At 35.9% G+C, this 18780-nt stretch overlaps 1 protein-coding gene across 1 annotated transcript in view; it reads left to right on the top strand.

The window, feature by feature from the left end:
* Positions 1-18780, top strand: part of LOC105381076 (Ig-like and fibronectin type-III domain-containing protein 1) — a 131134-nt gene that overhangs the window by 46162 nt on the left and 66192 nt on the right. The window contains exon 2 of the mRNA XM_048625087.1: positions 6230-6275. The gene's annotated coding sequence lies outside the window, so the exon portion shown is untranslated. The remainder of the gene's footprint in view (positions 1-6229; positions 6276-18780) is intronic.

Genomic DNA, 18780 nt, shown 5'->3' with positions numbered 1-18780 from the left:
TCAAAAGTTGTGGCCGAAACGCGTGTAATTCGCAAATAATTTATGGAGAACCCTGCGCCCCGCCTGAGTTACGGGAATTGGTGTCGGTATTGCCATTTTATGATAAAAGGGACTGTAGAATCGTCATTATATTATTTTAGTGTAGTTCATATGCCCGCTAACAGATGACACTATGCAATTTTCTACATCGCGGTATTAAGTTTTCTTTGGTTATAATGACTTTCTGGTTGTTGTTAATATACGTTACTTCTGTCAGCAAATAGTGGTTTGATTTGGACTTGTTCAGGGACGGTTATAGAATTTATGCAGATTTTCCTGTATACGCAAAGCAACATAATCTAAAAATTTTAACAGAAACAGTTACCTTATAAAAATACCCCATTGCTGGTGGCTTTGTAGAATTGATTTAATTCAGTGTGTATTTATTTTCTTTCTTAAAACAAATTTTAGGGGTCCCATGGTCGTTTGCATTTGATGATTATCGATTTTACTTGCCTTTAACAGATTACTCCTTACGTGAACGTAACTTTAGCGAACTAAGATAGGCATTTACACTCACGAGAAATGAAAAAGTTCCATTTATATAAATTTTTTAAAACATTTTAACTGAAAAATTTATCAAAATATTTAATTTTTAATTGGTAATATTCTGATGCGCTGTTAAATGTACTCCAATATTGCAGACGGCGTATTTCGGTGCTATTGTCTCTGGAACTTTTTCATTGTTCGTGAGTGTATAATGTCACTGACACACACACCGCGGTGTACCGTCACAAACACATCGAACCACTCCTCTGATATCGTCAGGGAGCAAAATATATCCTTTTCCGTCTGAAAAATTACTTCATACAATATTTATAGCTCGTACTACCTACCTACGTACCTATGCTACCTGTTTCTGAGAAAAACTTATTGTTCACAATAAATGAAACCTTCTTTTCCTCCTATGTTTTCCTTCACAAGATGCTACAGTGAAGAATGTAAGCTAAACCCGCAATAACAGATATGCGGTTAGAAGATTTGATTTGAATCAGAATGATGATAGAACGTATCTAAGTAATAACCAGAGTAACGCGAAATCAATCAATTCAAGGTATTCCACTAACTGAAATTTGTAAGGAAGGTGTTCTGAAGCTTCTTTCAGCAGGACTTTTTCTGTTTTAAACGCCCGGTAAACTTGTTATTATTGTAGGTACCTACAGTTATAGTAGTGCCTGAGACTGTAAAATATCTATTCTCCTCCTGAGACAGTTCCAAACTAATCGCAAACTGTAACCTCAAACATACGCGACGTTTTCGAGGAACCGTTTCCATGATAGTCGAACAAGTGTGTTTGTGATATGAGAATCTGGCTTCAGATTATTGAATACCTAGTTACTATCTGTGCACGGTGACAAGATTGATCGTCGAGCGTCCAGCACGACTACAGTCTAGAAACAACACAATCATTGTCACACCAAAGTCCATTTGCCAACGTGCCAACATAAATAAACAATTTCCGGTTGCTAGGAATGTAGAGGGATACAGCAAGGATGCAAGAAGACTATAGTTTGCCTGTAAGTGATTACTTTTTGCGATAAGGCCGCCTTGTTTATGATCTTTATAGTGTATTCTATTCTTATTGCCAGTATGTCGAGATTTAATTGCGGCAGCGTCTACACTGGGCATATCACGGAGCCTTGAATAAATATATCTTGAACCAAATATCTAATATCCGCAGCAGAAAATATCGGATAAGCCGAAATAATATCACATTCAAACATCCCCCTTTGAAACTTGGACGTGTTCTATCACTTGCGCATCCATCTCGACACTCAATGGAATAGATCTGCTATCTATTTTTGCACCGAAAGGTTACACCAACAAGTTAAGAAGCCAGCGACCCGCACGTTCCGAATACAAAAGTTATACCAATATTATTATGTGAGTAGTTCTACTAATATTAGATGTTGATATTCCTTTAGTAGGTATTCCTTGTTATTAAAACGATAAAAGTACGATTTATTACAACTTATATTGGAGCATACATATAGTTATATTCTACATTTATATGTATTGTATAAGAATACATAATTATAAACATCAGAAATACACTTGTTTGTGAGGGGTTACTTTTGAAATTGAAGTTAAGTTTAAACAGGTTTAAAACTGTGCAGTGCGGAAAAAAAGTCAGAGGCGTGCAGCACGCCACTGAAAAATAAAACCCCTTTGTTTTGTAGATGGCCAGTGCGATAATTTTCAAACATGGAACCGGTATCGCGAGCGCGTGTCGTTTGTCTGTGGGCCTTTGTGCACTTCCGGTGGGCAGGTGACACCGGAACACGAGTGACTTTTCAATGTGAAATCTCCTCCGTGTTTAAAGTCAAGGTCATTTTACTAAAATTTGAAATACACTCACGAGCAATGAAATAGTTTCACTCACAAAAAGCCGACACTAAACGACCTAAATTTTTTCCAACATTTAATTTAATTTTTAACAAAATATGTTTGTTTTTAGTTGTTTATATCCTGATGCTCCATTAAATGTCGTTTAATGTTGTAGAAGGAATCTGTTTTTCCGTTTAAGAGTAATTTGGTGTTTTTCTCAGTGGAACCTTTTCATTGCCCGTGAGTGTATTTACATGGTACTAATACGAAACTGAGTACCTATGTCGTAAAATTAAGCCGTCGAAGTCGTTAGGAATACCAAATAAGTAGCTGGTCGGTGCCGTTCTTTGGCTGAATGAATGATAACAAGTGTAAAGAAGAACTTCAGGTGATATCTGAGGGCATGCGTTTGAAAAGGCCTTGTCCAGCAATGTTGTAACAACTGTAGACTTAAAGTAATATTTCCAATACTGTATAACTACAGTTTTTCAGCTGATTATTTTCTACAAAATAAATTGTATAAATAACTGTGCCCATTGTGCAGCGATCATAAAAGTGAGGTTATGAAAGCATGAAAACTGAAAATTCCCGCCAATTTCCCGAGAACACGTCATAAAGTGGCAACACTGGCCGGCCATCGTAAAACTGGCCAAGAAGAAATAAAACAGAAATGTCCACAGACCACCCCCACATTGTTGATCTGTGAAAGCAATCGCGAAACTGCAAATAGAATTGTGTTTTCAGAACCGAAACCCTAATATTGGACTCGATTTTATTTGACAAATATTGTCTTGGCGAAAAACTTGTGAAACGAATTTTATGTTAACCCTGACCGCTTTAATATCATTTTTTGTAGTAAAAATCCAGTAACTCTTTAGATTTGAAAATGGAAACCTTTTTTCTTTTCCACAAAATGGCGTCTAGAAAAAAGGACAAATGTATTCAAACAAATCAAACAGTGGCAGGTACAGGGAAACGCCATTAGCAGGACTTTCCGTCTTTCCTCTCCACTTGACGATTCCTAGAAGATACCCGCAGTGACAGGTTATTGTGAATTTTACTGTCAGTACGACGGCATAAATTTACCCATAAATAATTTTATTGTTGTATCCTAAATTTCGTTTTTATGGTTTTCGGCCACCCTGCTTGCAATTGATAAAATTATTTCGCTATAATTGAAGGATCGCTGTTAAAGTTATCCCTGTTTATGATCGGCATAAAATTAAAGCCTTCGTAATCTAAAGCGTATTTCGCCGAGTCGAGGGCCTTATACAGGTGATAGTAATTGCATGAGGTAGGCTGAGGACAAAGCCTTGTGGTGCCCCTGTTTTCCTGTGTGTACCAGTAGCAGTAAACTCTTGCCGAGTTGCACAAAGGAACATGGAGCTAATGTTGGCATTAAATCTATGTGTGTCTCTTTCCGTCCGTATAATGTCATAGCTTCGACCATTAGCTGTCAAAGCAAGGCAGCATTTTAAAGTTCTATTGTGCAACTCAGCCTGTCTTCGGTGTTCTTCCCCTTATTATTTATTTAATTCGTAGGATAAAATAAACGCACTTAACCCAAAAGTAGTATCAGGTATGCCAAACGTATGGTATTACAAAACTAATGTTTGAGCTTCTTTGAGAATTCGAAAGGAATTTTAAGCACTGTAACTTAGTAATCCCATATAATAATGACTAGTCGGCCTTGACTATCCTATAAGAGATGTTCAATCGCAGTTCATGCATTGATAACATTGAAATACCTGCTCGTGCCGATGAAGGTAATCAATAAACAAAGCGAGTTAAAATGCCGTTCCTTTGTTGTAAGATAACTTATTTACTACCTACTTGTTAATAAATAAAACATCGTTGACATGGCTTTACAATGTCATCTGATTATTGAACATTACCTCGGTGACAAGCCTTACTTGAAAATGATTATTTTTTCATCGACAGCTGACATACTATGGATGAGGGAGGAACACTATACTATAGTACTATTATGATGTAGTGGACGATTGTTGCCTGACATAATATACCCACCTTATTCCTCAGCTCACACACTTCAATCAATCCAAGTTTAGTAAACCAGTTATAGAACCAGTATGTATTGAGCTACGTAATTAAATAACTACGCGTGTGCAGCGTCCATTACAGTGGCACGTTGCATTGTGTGCAGCGGTCCCGTCAAACTGGTTCCGTATTTAAATTCATTCAAAACATAATAGTAGAGCGGCTTACATTGAAAATTGTGCGCTTGTTTTTTTACAAATTGTAAAATCATAACAAACTCCTGTATAAGTACTCCTAAAGTCTGTTTTTTAACCGACTTCAAAAAAAGGAGGAGGTTCTCAATTCGTCGGGATATTTTATTTTTTTTTATATTTTTTTTATGTATGTTCACCGATAACTCCGCCGTTTATGAACCGATTTTGAAAATTCTTTTTTTGTTGTATTGGGTTGAGCTTCCAGGTGGTCCCATTTTTTTTCAGAATTTTATCTCACCCCTAAGGGTGGGTAAAGGGGTAAAAACAGGGTATGAATTTCCATTTTGGACACATATTAACCGATTCTAATGAAATTAAGAACGTAAATATAGTTCTTATAACAATAAAATATGATGGTGACCTTGAGCTGATCTGATGATGGAAACGGAAGGCAGTCAAGGGAACTCCTCAACGGTATATAGCAACTACCTCGTGTTTAGGCTTGAATGATTCGTATTGATTAGTAGGACTTTTTGGTATCATTTGCATCTTACTTTTGATTAAAAATTATTGCAAATAAACTAAAAACTATAAAATAAAATAATAATTAAAAAAAAATAAAAAACCGACTTCAAAAAACCAGTAAAATGTAAGTAATAATTTAAGGTTTACACAAATTATATGTGACAGTACAAATATACCTAAGCAGGAACTGTTCTTTTTTGAAGTTGGTGCCATATTTCTTCAGATTACTTTGTCACTGCACCAACATCAAAAAAGAACAGTTCCTGCTTAGGTATATTTGTACTGTCACATATAATTTGTGTAAACCTTAAATTATTACTTACATTTTACTGGTTTTTTGAAGTCGGTTTTTTATTTTTTTTAATTATTATTTTATTATCTCAGAAACCAAATTGACAGATTCTGAACGGTGTATCAACAGTCTATTGTCCCGCGATTAAGTGACATATCGTTCTATTGGCGGGACAATCGCCTGTTGATGAGCCGTTCAGAATCTGTTAATTGAGTATCTTAGCGCCAATTCAAACGTACCACAACCACACCACATCGCAGCGACATAATGTGGTCAAGCTGTGGTTACGTGTGAATTGTGTGACAGCGGCTTTTTGCAGTTGCGTTGTGGGAGCGACAAAATGTCGATGTGGTTGTGTTGTCGCTGTCGTTGCGATGTGGTAACCACGTGGTCGTATGCAGTTAATAGGGAGAGCAGGTGGCCGGGGTGCCGCTGACTCGTGGCGGCGTTGCCGTTGCGGTGTGGTTGCGATGTGGTTGCGATGCGGTTGCGATGTGGTTGCGATGTGGTTGCGATGTGGTCGTATTACACAGGTGGTCGATGACCGCGGCAACCTGTTTTCCGTATTAACTGCACACGACGACGAGGTTACCACATCGCAATGACAGCGACAACGCAACCACATCGACATTTTGTCGCTGCCACAACGCAACTGCAAAAAGCCGCTGTCACACAATTCACACGTAACCACAGCTTGACCACATTTTGTCGCTGCGACGTGGTGTGGTTGTGGTACGTGTGAATTGATGCTTAGATTAAAAACAGACTTTACTTATACGCTTCATGTCAAAGATTGCAGCACACAGCATTTCAGAATGTTATAAAAAATAACAATAAATGTTTTTGTTTGCAGATAAAATACAACGTTGGCTGTGAACCCACTAAGTCATATAATTATTGTAAGTATTTAAAAATGTAATCTTTATTTACCATTTATTTGATGCTATCTGTTGCATACCTAAATACTATAATTTTATTTGAGAATACCAACCGTCTACGACTGTCAAAGATACTTTTATTTACCTACCAGTACATTAGCTACACAGAGACATAATATAATATAGGTTACACAGGTATAGGTATTTTTGTGAAAGGCAAACGATGCAAAATGATGGATGCGCAATAAATATATCTTTGCCATTGTAGATATTATTATCTCGATATATCCTACTCTCTCAATCACATCCGAGCTATACCTGCAATAGACACGGGATAAACACAATCGATATTGGATTCCCGTGTGTTCTCATTTACGGTATTTACCCCGACTCTACCGGGAATGTTATCACGATTCTCATTAGGAAGCTGAGACCTAGATTTACTGGAATTCTATTTAGTGTCAGGAATTTCCAGCAGATTTTAATGTGGAATTGCAAACAATCCGTGTCGGTTCACGAGGAGTAGAGATTCTCGCTAATATGGTCAGCAAACTGATTTCATTCAGACCTTAGATTAAAAATATATAAACTAGATGGTGTGTCACATACAAAACAAAGCAAACATCAGTTTGTATATTGTTAATCTAAGATTCAACAAAAATCTGTTTGTAAATAAGTATATTGTTTATCCAAGATTCAGGTTATTCAGATCAGAATGATTATTTTAGGACCTACTTGTTAATCAGTGCATTCAATTTATAATTATATTTAAGTACTTATGTAATATTTAAACGGATGCTTCAATCAATTAATTAATAATCCCTTTATTTTAAAAGATACGAGAAATAGCAATCATGAACGCAATCCTTTTAAATCAGATTTATAATATTTAATCCTTACTAATATTATAAATGTGAAAGTAACTGTGTCTGTCTGTCTGTCTGTCTGTTACTCTTTCACGCCAAAACTACTGAACGGATTTGAATGAAATTTGGTATACATACGGTCTAGACCCTGGGAAAGAACATAGGCTACTTTTTATCCCGGAATTCCCACGGGAAAACTTTTTAAGGCGAAGCGAAGCGCGCGGGAACAGCTAGTTTATCTTATAAATGCGTAAATTGAGCACGGATATATTTTGACCTGCTTATTGTTGTAAAGTACTTTACAACAATAAGCAGGTCAAAATATATTATATCCGTGCTCAATTTACGCAAGGATAATGCAACCTCTTTGCAATGCGACAGGCGTTTTTTATTTTAAGTAGGTAATTTACGGGAAGATGTTCAACCTTTGAAGTTAGTCTCTTGTATTGCATTAGTGCCACGTCACCTTGCATCTTGTTTACGATACACCATGACCTACTTGTTAGTTTCTCTACTCATTTTGTTAACTTTAAAGTGTCAATATTCTTTTTCTGATGGCCATTGTCAGTATTTTTAAAATTAAGTACACACGGCAACGTCAAATGGTTGGCAGGGCACACTAACGTAGTGTATGTGTGCACACTAACGTTGTCTATGTGTGCATAAACGCAGAAATCGGTTTACACACCAGTAACAAACCACACACACACACACACACACACACACAACAGCACAAACGAGTTTGCGCGTAGGCAAACGCCCGTATACCAGCTGTGACATAAAAATATCAACCGGTAGTGTTAGTTAAATAGTTATAAAATTGACGTGAAGCAAAATTTCACTACTTGTGTCTATACACTTCGTAGCTCATTGGTAGAATGTTAGACTTATGAAACATAGGTCGTGAGTTCGAGTCCACTGATGGTTATTTTATTTTACTTAATTCAAATTTTGCGTTAATTTAAACGCTGTTGATTCTAAAATTAATTTATTTGAAACTGACAAATGACTACAAGCTGCATAGCTGTCGACTATTTCTCTTCGCCAAAAATATATGTTTCGTTCTTCATTTGAGAATTAAAATCATTCTACCCTCATACAATATGAATAAACGAAATTTGTTTTTAGTTTTAGTGACAATTCACCTCTGCGTCTGCATAGTGATTCACTTTGTGATTTGTCAATTTAATTAATTACTCTTCGCAGTCACTATGGAAAGTCTTAACTTAAACTAAACCATGTTCAAAAAGGCGGAGATAATTGTATTTATATCAACAAAATATTACAATTAGTGAAATCGCAAGACGTTTAACGGTAAGTAACATAGGATTGCAAATATTTTATTTGACTGTTAGAATATTTGTATTTGTATAAGTATGCTAAGTATTTGTTTTTTTTTGTTTGCAGAGCAGAACTGTTCAATTATGGGTTCACCGATACGCAGATTCGGGACATGTAGACAGTGTAGTCGTCTATACGGATGCATCACCACGCCATCGAGAAATCGTAGCTGCACATAGCGCTGATCCGTTCTGCAGCACCCGTTCTACGGCCACAACACATAATCTATCCTCTATCCTTACAATCCGTACGGGTTCACTTGCGTGCTGCTGGGTTGAGGTGTCGGAGGCCCGCGAAGAAAATTGCTCTAACCGATCAGCATCGTCGAAACAGAGTGCGTTTTGCGACTGACTATTTTAAACTTTGATTGGTGCAACAATGTTGTTATATTTAGTGATGAAAAGTCAGACAAGGATGGACGTAAGATATTATGGCGAAAAAGTGGTGAAAATTATAGTTATTGGGGTTAGCTCAGTAATTTTTATTTTTCCATTTGGATAAGATTTTAGTTATTTTGTTAAATACTTATCATTATTTTCAATTATGGGTAAGCCAATGTGTTAATTATGTTATTGTTACTGAGGTGAGAATAAGTTATCTTATTTCTAGCTAATTAACATGTTGATTCATATAACTAATGACTTGCCTATTTACTTTAGTAAAACAGCCAGTCCATCCTTGTCTGATGTTTATTATGATTTAAAACTGCAAATTGAAAATTTTCCTTATTAATATAAACCACAACTATGTTTTAAAACGAAAAACAACAAAAACGTAACATCCTTAATGTTTATGTTACGGCAAGAATAAATTTGGTAATTTTAATACTTAATAACTTGTTTCATTTACTTTCTGTGTTGCTTTTATTCGTATATACTACAATACTATTATTAACCATCTTAAAAAATAAATTTAATTTATTAAAAAAACGTAAACAAAAATTTATTAAGTTTAGTGGGATTTGAACCACCATACCGATTCATGTAAGTTTTGTATCATACCAACTGAGCCATTCAATCTATTACAATGCTTTGCAAAATTTTGCTTCATATCATAAAAAAATGAATCATTGTCACTGGCACAACTACATGCTTACAATATCCGTGTGTGGGTTGCCCAGAACTAAATAATTACGTCGACGTCGCCGACACACACATACACTACCTGCGTTAGTGTGCCCTGCCAACCATTTAACGTTGCCGTGTGTACCTATCTGTGTAGTTATGTTAATTTACTTTAACGTATTATAATGTAATTATTAGATCGTAGTGTACTCCTATTTACGTAAATACAGGGTGTTGCTAAAAGGGTTATAATAATAGTAATAAGCTGAAACCTACGTGGGCAGCATGGTACATCTAAGCCCAAAAATCAAATCAGAATGTAGGTTTTGGCTTAGTAAAATATTATGTTATTCATTTTTGTATCGTTTAAACAGAAATTAATAAATTAACAAATGAACTCTCCCATAGGTAAATACTTGTCAGTCTTTTTGCAGGCTAGGCCAAAGTCAAAATCGCGATTGCACCATAACCATAACTAACCCAACTTAAACTGTAGTTATTATATTCTAAACTAGGTTTAACCGCAAACCGTACTCTCAGTTAAAATTGCTTCGTTGAAATATTTATTTCTCAAAGGTGGCTAATAATTTGTTGAGCACTGTGTGGCTGGTACTGGCTGCGGTTAGATCTCAATCTCAGTATATTACAAAAGAAACCCCGTGGTCTGTTCTGTTTAATATAAACATTAGAATTATAGTGATAACTTGTTCGATATTATTAGGTTTGAAATGTAACGCTACTATTGTTACAACGAATATAACTGAAGTATAACCAAAACTACAGATTTATCGATGATACTAAAAATAAAAAATATAGGTACCTTCTTATTTTTTTCCACTAAAAGGCTAATAAAACATGCTTTTAAGTGACGGAGTAACTAAAACTTTTTCCAACAAAAAGACTCTTTCGATCCGCAACCTATTTGTGGCTGCAAACTTTTTGGAACAATTTTTTTCTGTCTCTGGCTCTCTATGGCCAGCTCGCTCGCTCCACTTCTCTATCTTGTTATATATATACGATCAGATATGTGTGTATTTTAATAATATTTTTACTCGTATTTTATAGCTTCATAACACAAGGCATACTAAACTGGATCTTAATTAGTAATATATTTTTAAAAGTTTTTCATTTTTTAATAATATCCTCTTTTTAACAAATTTAAAAAGTACGACTGTCATAATAAGGTTTTAAAGTCCAATTACTTAGTGTAGATGCAGAATAAATCGCATTGTCTGCATTTCTAGCTGGCTGTATCTGCACATACTGACAATAAATCATTGTCAAATTGAAATTGGAACGCATCTATTCCATTTTCAAAACAAAATCTAATCCATTACGGGTTGGATGGCATTTCAATCGATTGACAGCATGCCACACGCGTCTGACAGTATTTAAAAAAACGTCTTTACGATCCATCGAATGTCCTATTACCATGTAAAGACGACATAATAGCCTTGTATTTGACATTGAGATGCCTCACAAGCAATCTGTCACACATATTATGTCACTTTGACAAGCGTTAATGTGTATCCAAAGTCTTTTTGTTCATGAATATAGAAATAATAATACTTACTGAGTCAGTTAGACGTATTTAGCACGAAGAATATTGGGTATATTTTGCTATAGTTTTTGTTACGTTTGCAGAGGTCAAGGTAGTTTTCAGTCGGACCTTGAATTTCGTTTTATTGTTCGTTGACATTGTTGAGGCAGTGCAAAAAATATGCTTTAGTTTTCGTTGTTCCAATCAACATGCTCTACTTCGGTACGTATGCTAAAGTTTTTTTCCGACTGGTTAAATTAGACTGGTTCTTAAGTAGAGGCTACGAACAGGCAAGTATACCAAAGGGTAAAGACGACAGTTTCTTTAGTTTGCGAAATGTTTTGGAGCTTAGGTACCACACAGCAACTATAGCTACGGCGTCATCGTTGAACTCGTTTAAGGAAAATTACGATAATTAGTGACATTTATCTACATAGATAGAGAAACGAGATTTTGATTTATTTTGTCAATATAATATTATAATAATATATGTACAGTCATATCTGCCGAAGAACCGATAACCGTTGGGGTAGACGAGTTCTCGAGTGGAGACCACGAACAGGCAAACGCAGCGTGGGACGCCCTCCTGCCCGCTGGACTGACGACCTTAGGCGGGTGGCGGGTAGTGGTTGGATGAGGAAGGCCGAGGACCGAGTGTTGTGGCGCTCCTTGGGAGAGGCCTATGTCCAGCAGTGGATGATTATTGGCTGATGATGATGATGATATGTACAGTTGTGCACCTAGCACACTCCTCCTCCCTTTAGTCGCTTTGATCTTTTGTACGACATCGACAGCTCTCGTTCGTTTGTTTTTGCAAGTAGTTACAGAGAAAAGGTAAGCGTCCAACTTTCGGTGTTGTACGCAACGGACGCATCGAATTCCGTATTCTTTGTATAAAAATTTACACAAGTGCGTCCACTTCATCGACGTTGTCTATGCCGTTTCGATGAAAATCCGTTTGGTCCGATACGTACGATACCGATAGATGGATGCTTACCTTAACCCTGTTGTATAGCTAGAATAACCCTGAACAAGAACCTGTCGTCAGAGTGTGCTCATCTTCACGAATGCAGATGGGTGACCATAAACAATATATTCTATGTCGCGGCCGACCGGTCGGGGATACAGGCATTATTATAGCTATTTAGCTAGCTACATTATTATATAGGCTGTTGCTAAAGTGGTGATACTAAACCGAAATTGACTCTAGAGGAAAATTTAGCAGCATTTATTTATGTAACGACGTGTAAAAGTTAGTTTTTCACGAATTTGCAAAAGTTTTAGAAATTATCATTTGAATTGGAAAAGCATTATTGCCACACAATTACGTTGCCGATAAAAAAATAGACGTATGTTTAAATTCGAAATTAAAAAATATACTTACGAGCAATGACAAAAGTTCCACCGGCCATTGGTGTTTTATATATCACTTGAACTTTTTCATTGATCGCATGTGCATATGTATATATTTATCTAATTTGACAGGTTCGTGCCAAATCCGCAGATATGTGTAAAATCATAACACTCCTTTCGGTTGACGGTGGATAAACAAACACCACTTTAGGCTGCAGATAATAATATGAGGTAGCCTTTTGGCGCTGACGTTGTATCAAACAATCAATTATTTGTTATTAATGATCTCAACGCAGCCTCTGACCGAAATAATGATAGAAAATAATGATTTTGACCTTTCTGACCTTGTTATAAGATACTTTTTGAGAGGAGTTGGTAAAACTACGCAAAGAGGTAATAAACCTTTGCCTAAAAAAACTTGAAAAAGAAAAAAACAAACCGTTCTGTTTAAAATTCGAATGCAGGAAGAGGGAAACGCAATCGCGCATCCGACAAGGCTTTTCACAGATTAAACTGTTAATCTGTGGGAACCTCCCGATCGAGTTTGAATTCAATAACCATACGGTAAAGGTCGAGATTCCCACGCGATGGGTGCCTGCACAGATGGTACTCGTGATTTCCGTGTTGGCAGTACTAACGCATAAGTAGATATGACTTTTTTTATTACATTGTCAGCCTTTCGCCCTTGGACGCTTGGGACTACGCTATGCTAATGTGAGCTTATTCTCTGAGAAATCATTGTTTAATCTTGATATTATTAACATAATATCATATAAAGCTTCAGACAGGACCGAAGATGCATCAAGTTGACTTTATGCAAAGGTTCTGTAGATTCTACATCAGAATAATTATAATTCATATAAGATACCTGTATCTGGTCCAACTAAACAGACAACTTCGCTTCTCAAGTTCAATAGCCGCTTCAAAATTTAGACGCCTTTGGACAAAAATAATAGACTCGATGATACGACCTCTACCCGACGACGACAGGTCATAGACCCACAGAACTGGTCCACAATATGACGCTATTCCAATAAACGCTCCTTTTTCGAACCGAATAAATTAAGGAGGTTTTTAATTAAAAAATAAAAGAGGAAACAGGGTTTTAATGTTCGAACGTCCTTTTTATGAGACGGTTTTTACCAGGCTAAAATGTTTCTTTGATAGTGAGTTGGCCCAAAATAAATATTGAAGTTTAGGTGTAGTCTCAAAGGTAATAATAGGGCTGTTTATTTATATATTTATATTTTAATTGCACACTTTACAACAGTAATAATTTACAATCAGGAGGACTTAGTTCTAAAAGAATTTTCTGCCAGTCAACCTGCAGCAGGTTCTTACTAAGGACTAAGTCTTAGTTAAGGCAATACCAATCTGAGCAACAATCACATCGTTGAATTCGTGTTAATTCAGCCTTATGTGCACTAACTGTTACATAATAATATAATATTTTAGTCAGCACAAATACATAGGTGTACCTATATACTATGCACGTAGATATGACCATAAACCATATTCATTTCCCTTTTAAGTTTATGGCATGAAGTTTATAAAAAATGTATTAATATGAAGTTGTTTCTGATATATTCCATGTTTATATTCTAAGCTAATTCAATAAGCGGCATACCTAATAACATAAAGGTAGTTATGTTAAAAGGTTTGAATGTAATTAACACAATAAATACGTAATTAGTAGGTACTCGTATATTATTAAGAATGCAGCAATGATGATTACTCACGTCATGATTAAATTAAAAGGCCTTCATTATGCTAAGTGTAGGCTAGCTGTAAAAAAACTTCCGGCTTGTTTTGTCTTTATGTTGATACCAACACACAATAGATGATAAATGTAGCCGAAATTCCAACCTTCATGCATTCCATATGATTTTTGTTGCATGCAGTACCTACGTATTATAATATTTACAATTCAATAATTTGTCTTACCTAGGTGACTGTAAGTAGGTATATTCATTTACAAAAATAATTATTTCTCGGTGCACAAATTAAGAGTAGGTACTTAGTCTATTATTTATTTATTTACATTATGATAAGGTAAAATATTATTAAATATTTAATTATCTGCATCTACTACTACTTAGGCATAATCAGTTAATTTACTTATACTTATTCCCAATCTCCGCTGGGGAGCAAAGGGCCGAAGTGAAGCGCCGCCATTCTTTACGATCTTGGGCCAGCTCAGAGACATCCGCCCAAGACATCCCCGCCTGGCCCATTTCCTTTTTCACAGAGCGCTGCCATGTCTCTCGCGGTCTGCCGAGTCTTCGTTTCGAGGCATAATCAGATTAATCTGTAAATCTCCAGTTAAATAAACCACTTATAAAGACAAGTTACTGTGAATAAGTCGGCGTTTCACTTAGAACACAAAAACAAATCTAACTCATGTCATTGGCTGATTTATCACCTCAAGACAATGGAACAAGAATGGCATCTATACCTAGATGTTGTATCTGTTAATCTACATTGTTTTTGCATTACACAATTATCACTTTTCTCGAGATAGTTACTCGTAATGATTGTTTTGCTGAAGCAATGTTCTTTGCCTTAGATTAACAATTATATACGTACAAGATGGAGTGTCAGTGCAAAGAAACGTCTCGATAAATAACACCCCGCTTCTACCACTGAGCTCCTATTTTGGATTATTTTTGTTATTATTAGGTCGAACTTAAAACAGTCTAACAGTAGACAAAATATGAACAGTTTTAAGCTTTGTTTTGTATGTGACACACCAAGATTGTTTGTATATTGTTAGTCTAAGGTTTTGCTAAAGCAATGCTCTTTGTCTACAGTACATAGGAACGTCATTATCACAATCTTATCCTTAAAATAATTTAATTTCTATCTTAAGATGGGTTTGCCTTGTACATTTGCTTGTGTGGTAGGTGGTCAGATAGTATTACTGTATTAATTCATTTAATAAAGATACATAGATAGATAAAATGCACTTTATTGGTACACCAACAAAGAATAATAAGATTAACAAGTTGCAACTTAATTAGAGTACAAAAGGCGGTCTTATCACTAAAAACGATCTCTGCCAGATAACCTTTGGATGGAGGGAATAAGAGCTATATAAAGAATAAGAATATAAAGGATTAATTAATTCAAGAAAACAGATTTCGTTTGGGTACATTTTTAGTCTAAAACAACTGTGAAACCCGCTAAGTCACTCCCTTCGGCTTAATGAAGGCGAATCAAATCGAATTCTGGACTATGTTTGTAAACATTAGTCAAATGTTTACAAACATAGTCGGCCTCTGCTAAGAAGATGACACGTGAGTCACGTGACTGTGGAGAGGTACTTAGTATGTGGTGAGCGCATGCGCACCGGCCTTGCGCCGCCGCCGCCGCGGAGTGATCGAGGCACAGGGCACGCGCTGTGGGGTGACCATGATGTGGGAAATAAATAATGAAATAAGCTAAGGCTAAGCTGATTTTGACAGAAAAATTAAGAAATCTAAAATCGGTTCAGCCGTTTGGGAGATTCGCTACCACAGACACACACGTACACATTAAACACACGTTAAACTTATAACACCATAATTATTTGTCGGACGTAAAAAAATATAAAAGCAAAGTAAAACTATCTTTATTATGTTTACTTGGTACAATCGGGGGTAAAGAAACATGACCTCAAAGTGACAATGAAAGGGATCAGGTTGCTTTACCCCATGATAACATGTTAAGGCGTCCGACTAAGTATACATTGAGGATCTCAGTGGTTTTCACACTCAACTGAGCCTACAAATAAGCCTGCACGTTATATTTTTAAAAAGTTTTCCATTTTTAGGCTTTATAGCTAAATAACAAAAACCCAGTATCCTACAGTTTTTTTACAAAGAATGGCCACCCTAACCGTGTGCACCAGGCTGCGTGCGCACGCGCAAACATAAACAACAATTAGCATCGAGATTGAGCCTGTCGGACCCTGGAGTTTGGGCCTTTTGGACCTGTGGGGTTACCACCGCCAAATGTATGGATTTGAGGATCTGACAGATGTTTAACAGGTGAGTGACGCTGATGAAGGATTGTAGTACGGCAGCTGGACACAACCTGTTATTTTTTAAACACCGACTTGCATTCTGTGAATAATTCTGTGATACATTTTCATTCTGACAGAGATATATTTATATCCATGTTAAATTTTTCCTTTTATCACAAGTACATAAAGTCACATAATTTCTAAAATGTAGCATGAAGGTCGTATATGTTTGGCGTGAAGGAGTCAATATTTTGTGTCACCATAACCACTAAGCCATGAACGAAGTGGGAAACGTGTCGAAACCGACATCTTTACTCACTCAGCAAATGTTGACCCGTGGCGGTTTACGCTCAGTTTAGGACATTTAAACATGGCATTTCGCAATAGCCGTAACTTCTGCCACTTGTATTCGACGTAATTTGTCCACTTGAGTTGAAGCAATATTGGACTCTGCGACTAAGTATTTGTTTCGTGTACTTACTGTTAGCTACAGTAAGATTAAGTTAAAATATTTGTAATAAGTAGTATTTTATCACCTAGCAACACTCTCCTCTCTCTAGGTGGGTACCTACCTAACCTGCGTTCATTGATATCATCTAAGTGTAGTAAAATCTATAATAAGAGTAATTTATTACTTAATCAAGTGTCCATTTTCGTTTAATATATAATATAATAACTGACCTACGTCGGTAATACACCAAGAGTGTAGATCATGACGAAAAGACCTGTCTTGTAGTGTTTTTTTAATTGATAAAGTTTTCAATTAGACTAAAAAACATGAGAAAATCAATATTGAAGCGAACGAGGTCCAAACTCAGAGACCTTATAAGTTCCAGGCCAAGGTTAACCGATTGCACGTTATTACTCTGAGATGTGCCTATTATAATGTGATGTTGATAATTATTTTTATTATTCTTCTATCAAACTTGAACATTTTCGTTTCAATTACTTCGCTAAATTAGCGCCTTTTTATTATCTATATTGACTTTTAGCTGATATATGAACCGCATATAAAAAACCATTCCAAAATTTGGTTTCCGGTTTCCTTTTTCATTGTCTCGATTCTTCATTTATTAGGATCCATTTTCTGGGATCGTTATCGCATCCTTTTGTTCGATTTCCCTCGCCGCCGTCCATTGCCATTTTTCTCCCGTACTTTTTTGTTCTTTACGGATCACAGTGGCCGGTTACAATGTGAATTTTAAATTTCGAATGCCGATCCATTACTGTGTCTTTTGTTTTTTTCTGCAGAGACGGATTGTTGGTTGTCTGCCTCCGTTGGCTCTATGTGTACGATTTTGTGCCTATTTGGTACTCTCGTAGAGATTTTTGCTTCTTTAAAGCCCAGTTTAAATAAAACTTTATTTGCGTTTAGTTATTGCGGGAAAATCTACCATCATTTCGATCTTTCTTGTCTGTGGGGCCCTATTTCGTGTTCTATTACTATATCGCTATGGTACCTACTATTAAGTAGGTTTTATACAGATATGCTGTTGATTTTCAACGATATGTATATTTTTTAAAGAAGTTTTTTTTAAGATAAGATAAGATAAGATAAATCTTTATTTGCGAAAAAACATGGTAGGTATAAAGATGTTACACAAGCTTGGTTTCACATGTTTTGCAAAGTAACTTTTGCATGCAAATTTTACATTACACTAATATAATACAATTTACTCAAATATTTACAATTAAAACCAATTAGACATAAGTTATTATTTACATAAAAAAATTATAAATTGTGTCATTTAATTTACATAATTATATATATATGATATATTTAATAAAAAAAATTATTAATGATATATTTAAATAATGAGTCAAAATAATTGATCATTATTCTGTATTTTCATTAATTATGAGCGATGATACAGCGTGCCTGGCCCAGCAGGTAATTATGTGAATAAATTCGGCCGCAAATTAAATAAACTGACATGCAAATTGAAAGTTCTGAAGTTATTTTAATTACTTCACTTGAGCGTCCAGCCACTTTGGTGAAACGCGAATGTATAATTAGACGGAATTGGGTCACACATTTCCGTCTTTTCATAAAAACGCTAGACGAAAACGTCCGCATTTGAAAACTGTTTTATGCGACTGAATAAAATATCAGCTGCAGGAATTAAAACCACCGATGCTGGCGCGCGTCCAGCCATTGTCTGTCTACACTTGCGTTTTTCATTCATATTTTCCCAGAAAATGAAAAAGGCACTTTTGAATATTATTCTAAAGGACCTAAGGTACGGGAAAAGCTACTTAAATAGTTCGGTCCATGCACGTTGCGCGTTGCTGGGAAAGCTTTTCGTAATCAGGACTGAAGAAGGAAGACCTAATTTATTTGTATTAGCGATCTGAAATT

This window comes from Plutella xylostella, chromosome 3 (assembly GCF_932276165.1).
Source record: "Plutella xylostella chromosome 3, ilPluXylo3.1, whole genome shotgun sequence".
NCBI classification, from domain to species: Eukaryota; Metazoa; Arthropoda; class Insecta; order Lepidoptera; family Plutellidae; genus Plutella; species Plutella xylostella.
This window is presented reverse-complemented; position numbering and strand designations above follow the sequence as displayed.